This window comes from Lactuca serriola, chromosome 4 (genome assembly GCF_051521515.1).
Source record: "Lactuca serriola cultivar US96UC23 chromosome 4, Lser_US96UC23_V15, whole genome shotgun sequence".
NCBI lineage: Eukaryota > Viridiplantae > Streptophyta > Magnoliopsida > Asterales > Asteraceae > Lactuca > Lactuca serriola.
In genome coordinates, this window is record NC_136411.1 from 101,767,929 (window position 1) to 101,776,218 (window position 8,290).

An 8,290-nucleotide genomic window follows, 5' to 3' on the forward strand; every position below is an offset into this window, starting at 1 on the left:
TAATTTAGTGTAGGTTACTTTATTAACAATGAGTGTATTTTGTATACAATTCTAGGTTGTTATTTTATTAAAAACTATAATAAATTTCTATGGTTAATATGACCTAGTATCCATCCACCACATCAAAATCATGATCAATGGTTTTCTATGCTTCCCTCATAAACTCTTTCATTGACCTAGTGTCTATTCTACAAATATTCTATGTCATTATCAAATCATCAAGGTGATTCACCAGAACTATTGTATCAAAGAAAAAATCTAACTGGTCCATTTTTGTTTGCTTATTATTAATGCATAAGTTTCAACAAATGTATAGATTGATAATTTGTAACATTGTATGCCTTTCATACTTTATACTACATTGCCAATTATTGTAGTACATTCACCTTGAAAATTACCACATATATAATTACGTTCCATGTCGTAATATCTCTTTTACATTACCATTTAGTAACAAGAGTTTGACCATACCATTTCTGCGAAAGTTCACTATGTATAGTATGCATATAATATGGGTACACATTTAAAATTACAAATATATTGCCTATTGATTTACAAACAATAACACTCAATGTGATTAATATCAAACTTAATGATTAACACTTTTTCATCATTTTGGTTATAAATAATAGCTACATGAATATTTCTCCATGTAACTAATAAAATTCATTTGATAAACATTTGTGATATAGTGTGGCTACGCAAAATCCATACAACCACTTTGAAATAACAAGTGACTATATACATAAATGGTAGTTAGGCTATAACACATGTTCACTTTTAGTCAAACTTATAGTTATGAGACCATATGTACCGAGTTTTTGATACATTGAACTCATGTGAGACAGACTCTAGTTTATGAGTTTGCGACATAAGCATTTACTTCATGTGAAGATTTATGACATTTGGACACTTTTTTACTCCAGTTTATTTGTCACTTTTTTTATGTATAGAGTAACTAATGCTCTGAACTTAGTATTCTATAGTCACACCTCCTAATTAATAAGTGATTGACAATTCCGCTAAAATCTTTCAGTTCACTTCAGCTACATGATTATTGGAAGGTGTGGAAATATGGTAGCAAATAATCACACGATGGACACATTCATCATTAAAATATTGTATGAGTGGTTGTTCTTTTCCGACATTGAGTGATCAGAGCACGTTTTTGTAGTAGTTTCACTTTTTTCTTCTTTTTGGATCTTACCATTTTAGAGGTATTTTATGATGGGTTGGATCCAGGATCTTGAATGTTGTTGTGGAACCTTAATGTTTGGTCCATGACCCATAATATTAGGATCATGGTGAGGGGTTGGAGATCACAATCTTTTATTTCTGCAATGTTAGCTCTTTGATTAAGGGAGGTGAAATCTTCTTGTATTTTGGTTGGATCTTCTATTGTTGGGATCATTATACGGAGTATTAGGATCTTGATTTCCAGCGAGATCCTAAGGGAAGATCCTACATTAGCTAGTGTGTCAATATTTTGAGTAAAATTTGTAAACTCGGTTGCCAATATTTTGAGTTACTGGAGGTATTATGCTAATCTTTTGCATTTGACTACATAGAATCCATTGAAATGGTTAGTAGTTAATAATGAACAGAAATATACCTGAAGATCCTTGGCAAGTTGTAGTCCCATGGATAGTGCTTCATATTATGCTTCATTGTTACTTACATTGAATTCACAACTAATTGGATGGGGTAGCATTTCCCCTGTGCCGATTTTAGTATGATACCAAGGCATGTTTTTCTGAAGTTGGATGCTCGATCTATAAAGAGTTTCCATTTCCCCATGCTTTTTTTGAGGTTGTTGAGTTTCTCATTCTACCTCAAGTTGTAGATCATCACTAAAATCAACCATAAAATCTACTAGTGCGTGTGACTTTATTGATGATTTTGGCTCATATTTGATGTCATATGTGCTTTTCTTTACCGACCATTTATCTATTCTAACTGACATTTGTGGTTTGCTCATGACATGCTTAATAGGTTAGTTACTATTAACATGTATAGTGTGAGTTTCAAAATAATGTTGTAGTTTGGTAGAGGTTGTAACTAGTGCGAGTATCAATTTTTCGAGATGGGAGTACCTAGTTTTAGGATCCCAGAGACTTTTACTTGCATAGTAAATAGGGTGTTGATCTCTGTAAAAAACATTGGCTAGGATGACATTAATAGAATTCGATGATACTGAAAGATAGAGGGGGAGTGGTTCTCCGTCGAATGCTTCCACAAACAATAGTGTTGAACTTAAATATATTTTATGTTCTTGCAAGGCATCTACATATTCTTTAGACCACTAAAATGTCTTGTTCTTATTCAACTTGTCATAGAAAGGTTTCCATATCCTTGGGGATCTTGACATGAATCTATTTAGATCTGCCACTCTTCCTGTCAACCTTTGGGTATCCTTGGTTGTAGTTGGGTATTTTAGATCCATTATGGATTTGATCTCCTCCGAGCTTGCTCCTATTCCCCTCTTAGTGATGATGTACATTAGGAACTTTCCTGCCTTCATTCCAAAATGGCATGTAGAAGGATTCAACTTCATGTTGTATTCATCTAATATATTGAAGGCTTTTCAAGACCCCTAAGGTTATCTTCAACTATTTTTGATTTAACCACCATGTCATCGATGTATACTTCAATAGTGTCCCCCAATTTGTCTTTGAACATTCTATTTACCAATTTTTGGTGTCAAGATCCTCAATATTTAGGGCCACTTCTTTTATATCTTTTTTTTGTTTCTATTACATCTTTTGCCCTTTTCTTTAATTATTATGCTTTTCTTGGTATTTTTAGGGCTTCGTCGAACTTTTATAACATTTGGACTATTGTTGATCACTGATGATCTTCACTGTCCCCGACGGGGTAGACATCTTGACACCTTGGTTATATGTCGAGGGCACTACTTTCATGTCATGAATCTAGAGCCTACCTAATATCACATTTTAGGAAAAATAGAGCATCAATAATGCAAAAGCGTTTCATAGAATTTCCCCCTTTGATTTAGATATGTAGTTTGATTTCTCCAACTATGTGCTTTGTCTTTTCGCTAAATCCCACCAAAATTGAGGATCTTTTGATGATCTTAGATTCTAGGATGTTCATCTGGTTTAAAGCATCTAAGAGTATGATGTTGACTGAGGATCCTTCATCTACCAGGATCCTTCTAACAAAGTGATTGGCAATGTAGAGAGTTATGACAAGTCCGTCATGGTGACAATCTTGGACGTTTTCTCTATCTTGTTCATCGAAGATGATTTCTTTCTCGCTTGCAATCGATGTGCTCTTGTGGGGTCTTTATTCTTTCTATATGTTGGATACCTTAGTTTGTCGTTTTGCTGCAGAATAAGAAGTTACACAAATGTTAGACCCCCAAAATAACGTTAATTACCTGACCATCTAGAGAGCAGGGATCTTGGTTTTTTCAATATCTCTGCGGGATCTTGCTCATTTTCTCTGGATCTTTCATTTCTTATTCCTACGTTCTCTTTAGAGTAATTTACTGAAATCATCCCTACGGTTTGGTTAAAATTACACGTTTGGTCCCTAACAATTTTTTTGCACTCGGATCGTCCCTACGGTTTGATTTTGTTGCGTTTTTCGTCGCTTACATACATAAAGTTAGGGACCAAATGTTCAATTTTGAGAAAATCATAGGGACGAAAAACGCAACAAAATTAAACCTCAGGGACGATCCGAGTGCAAAAAAAATTTTAGGGACCAAACGTGTAATTTTGACAAAACCAGAGGGATGATTTTAGTAATTTACTCTTCTCTTTAAGATATCCCTTGCTTGGGAGATATCTAATCTCATTCATGAGGGCTATATAGTGTCTAGTGACGTGGCTAGAATCTTCGTGTTACGTGCACCATTTGGAGTTGTCCTTCCGGCCACTTGATTTTTCTCTTTTCCTCAGCCATATTGCTTTCTCACCAAGATCCTGCATGGCAATAATTAAACCTAAATAATCCATAAAGAAACAATAGTTAGAGATCATGGGGAATTCATTTCCCCCGCATTATCAAGGGCATTAATCATATGATGGTCAGATTTGGAGTATGGTTTTGATTTATTGGATCGTTGGGCTGAGGATTTGGCCTTCCTATTGGGATTGTCATATGAATTTGGGGTGTTGGTCCTGTTTTTGAATTTCTTTGTCTTCTTCTATTCTGATGACTTTGAGCGCTCTACTTTTGACTTCATTTATTCTCCTGTATGGGGTCATCACAAGATCTTCATAGAATGGGGAATCCTTCTTTAGGTCCATTGTAAAAGCTTCTATTATGGTGGCCATGTCAATGTTAGGTGTGTTCAATGTTTCCCTGCCAAACCTGTTTACAAATTCTCTAAGGGATTCTTTGGATCGTTGACCAGTTGATAAAGATCACTATTGATCCTTTTGAATATTCTGCTGCCAAAGAACTAATTATTGAAAAGGTTAACTAAGTGAGCAAAAGAAGTAATGGAGTAAAGATGAACATTGATAAGCCATTCAAGCATGATCCTGTAAGAGTCGAACAAACCCTTGCATAAACAAGCATCTTTTAAGTGTGGTGGAATGGGAATGATTTCCTTTCTTTCTCTGTATTGCGTTATGTGTTCCTTTGGATTTGTGGTTCCATCTTAAGGTTTCATGATGGGAGTTTGGAAGCATTTTGGAACTTCAGTATTGGCTACGGAACGAATAAATCTTTAGATCATGTGGTTGCTGGGGTGTACTTCCGGCATTGGTTGAACTACTCCCGGTAGGCTCGAGATCATCTACCGTAGTTGTTAAAGTTCCTTAGACATGATTGGACTTATTCTTGCATCAAGATTCATAGAGTTAGTATTAACGACATTATTTTCGAAGAAGTTACCGATATGTTTGTTCTTAGGAGTAATGAAGGTTTCATCAAGATCCTGGATCATAGGAGCTTGAATTTTTCGAGTTACACCCCAAGTCGAAATAGTGGCAAATGTTAGGGCTGCCGTCTTTAGACGTTTTCCTAAGGATCCTATGCTATCAAATTTTTGGATCTTGGGATGCAAGATCGAGGGTGTCGCATCTTGAGGTTTGCGGATCACTGCTCTTATCCTTTCCACTTCCTTAAGCAATGTCCTATTGTCCTCGAGTTGCTAAGTCACTTGTTGCGTAAACATCTTCATCATGGAGAAGAGTTCGTTGTTGGAGATCAGAACCGGATGATCTTTGAATCCTAGGGATCCTAAATTGCCATGGCTAGTGATCGGAGTGGTGCTCTTTTTAGAAGCATCATAAGTGTTCTTCATAGCAGAGGTCCGCTTGGAGGTGGTTGAAGATTTATTGAAGAAATCGGAGGAATAGAGGAGAAAGACAATGTTGATTGCGTAGACATGATTTTCAAGGATAATGAACACCACGAACCCACGTTGGGCGTCAAATTGTTTTGGTCAAAAATCGCTTTGGAAGATACCAACAAATTGTATGAGAGGCTGTAGTGTTGTGGATAATGTGGATATAACATTGAGGTTTAAAATGACACAAACAATTCACAAGGAAAACCATTGATCCTTGGTAGGATCTCCGACACAAAACCTTAGAATGTGATAATGATCAGTTGCCTAGTTTAATTTTATTAATGGAAAATCTAGTTACAAAAATGAGTACAAGTGCTTTAGTCAGTATAAGTTATGTTGTAGCGTGAATTATACATGTGTATTTATAACCTAGGTCGAATAACTAGAAGTCTAAGATTCTCAGGATCCTGTTGTACAAGTATTTGCAAACTATTTGGACTTGGTATGTATGGGTCATAAGCTTGATTAAAATTATTCTTCAGAGTTGATGAGTCTTTTGTTGACTAATTATGCACACGTGAAAAATAAAAAACAAATATATTTCGTTAATTTCGTTTGGAAATAATAATCCTGATGGTCAACATCCTGATGTATGATGTATGTTTCAGGATCCTGAAACCCTTTTAAGATCCGAGATCCTGAATAGGGTGAAGGATCATAACCCCCAACCGTAGATCACAAGCAATAAAGGATTGGTGAAAAAAATTGAAAAGAAAAAAACAAACACTTTTTTGGAGATGCACAATTTGCATACTTCTAAATCACAACAAATATAAAATTTGGACATAGTTTTATTAGTATAACTATGTTTTTCTTATTTATGGAGCCTATGTGTGTATATCGAATGGTGTAAAAGTTGTTAACTAGAAACTGAAAATATTAGCAATAACTGTTTACAACACTAAGCTAAAATTTTTACAAAATATATTTCTTTTAGATATCCTACTGTATATTAAAAAATAACAATCGATTATGATCCACTCCAGAGAAGCATTCTCTAGCTAGAACAACAAAAAAGACAAAAACATAAGCTACAATGTTACAACTCAGACAATGAAGCATGACTCAATCATGGTTAGTATTTTGCGAAAAAAAACCATATCATAACTAAATAACAAACTATAATCTATTTCGAAGATGTAAGAGAAAGAAATCTGTTTATATATCCTACCTGCAAAAAAATAGAAAAAAAAGCCTTTCAGAAAAATATGAAAAGTATCGATTAATGTTGAATTTTAGTTTTATGTATACGATAAATAGCAATAGACAAAACTTCAAAAATCGTCCCTGTGGTTTCCGAAAATCTGAAGTTTGGTCCTTAATTTACAAAAACCTCACGGATGGTCCATGTGGTTTCAAAACTTTTAATATTTAGTCCTTCCGCCTTACTCCGTCAGTTTTCGACCGTTAAATGAGGGGCATTTTCATCATTTCAATACCCAGGGACCATTTATGAGATTTTCTCTTATTATCTTAATTTTTTATTAAAAAAAAGAAAAAGTGAAAGAAATTTAATCTCTCTCTCTGTCTCTCTGTCTCTCTCTGTGTCTGTCTGTCTGTCTCTGTGTGTGTGTGTGTGTTAAGAAGCATCACGCTAGACACCCTCTATTGTTGTTTTGCTCGACCCCTTCTTTCCCTCAAATCCACAACTCCGGTGAGATAAGCTAACAGTCAACGAAGAGAGCCCATCGGAAAAATCGGTTGTTAACCTCTCCATCTCCCCTCGGTTGCTGAGCAAACCCACGAACCCCCACTTGTTGTGTTGTTTCCGATCTGCTCTTTCCCTCCCTTTCTTCTCTGTTTTTCTAACAACCTCTCAAACTTCCCTCAATGGCTTCTTGTGTGATGTTGCAGAGCATCGGTATGTACATTTGGGTTTACAATCTATAGAACAAATCCAATCAATGAATTAGTTCGATTCATAGTTATGCAGACAAAATTCGTCATCGTTAATGCATTTGAAAAATCTTGGGCATGCTAGATCGCCGGAGAACGAAGCTAATTCGACCTGGTTTATACATAATCGAAGTTACCTAAGCAAAATCGGCGAATGCGATCAAGAGAATCAATGATAGGACCAAAAGCAAAGTGGTGTACAGACATCTCCCTCCTGCAATTTCATCTCTCTTTCGCTCACTCACTGTAAAAAAATGGAAATCTGATGATATGTGAGTGAGAAAGAACAGATATAAATCTATGGAATGTAGATTGTGAAAATGAATGGAAATGGGATTTAGAATTGAAGCTCCCTACCTGATGTGGATTGTGAAGAAATGGTATTTGGAATCTGTCGATTAGAGAAGAAGAAATGAATGAGGGCAGAAAATGGTTCAAGGGTAATTGGGGTGATGCTTCTTATCGAGAGAGAGAGAGAGAGAGAGAGAGAGAGAGAGAGAGAGAGAGAGAGAGAGAGAGAGAGAGAGAGAGAGAGAGAGAGAGAGGGAGAGACAGAGAGAGAGATTAAATTTCTTTCATTTTTTCTTTTTTTAAATAAAAAAATAAGATAATAAGAGAAAATCTCATGAATGGTTCCTGGGTATTGGAATGACGAAAATGCCCCTCATTTAACGGTAGAAAACTGATGGAGTTAGGCGGAATGACTAAATATTAAATGTTTTGAAACCACAGGGACCATTCGTGAGGTGTTTGTAAATTAGGGACCAAACTTCAGATTTTCGAGAAAATTTTTGATGTTTTGTCTTAGTAATATATTTCTACCTCATAAGTAAACATATTTCGTCTATTAAAAAATAATAATTTTTTTATTTAATCTTTGTACTTTTCATACGAAATAAGCCCTAATAATTCTACCTTTCTTGACAATTACAACTCGAACAATGTTGCAAAAAAAGAAAAAAGTCTAAAGGTTTCTGTCATTAATCGTGTGAAACATGTTTGCAACAATTAAATTCATAGATTTGATTAAACACCTCCATGGGCATTGCCAATGTCCTTTCAATT

At 35.3% G+C, this 8,290-nt stretch overlaps 1 long non-coding RNA gene across 1 annotated transcript; it reads right to left on the minus strand.

Moving 5' to 3' along the window:
- Positions 1-6,505: 6,505 nt before the first annotated feature.
- On the minus strand, positions 6,506-7,793 carry LOC145100271 (uncharacterized). Its single transcript, XR_013704937.1, has 3 exons — positions 7,583-7,793; positions 7,363-7,487; positions 6,506-7,213 (listed from the first exon to the last, which is right to left on the minus strand). It is a non-coding gene; the product is annotated as an uncharacterized LOC145100271 (long non-coding RNA).
- Between the last annotated feature and the right edge of the window lie 497 nt (positions 7,794-8,290).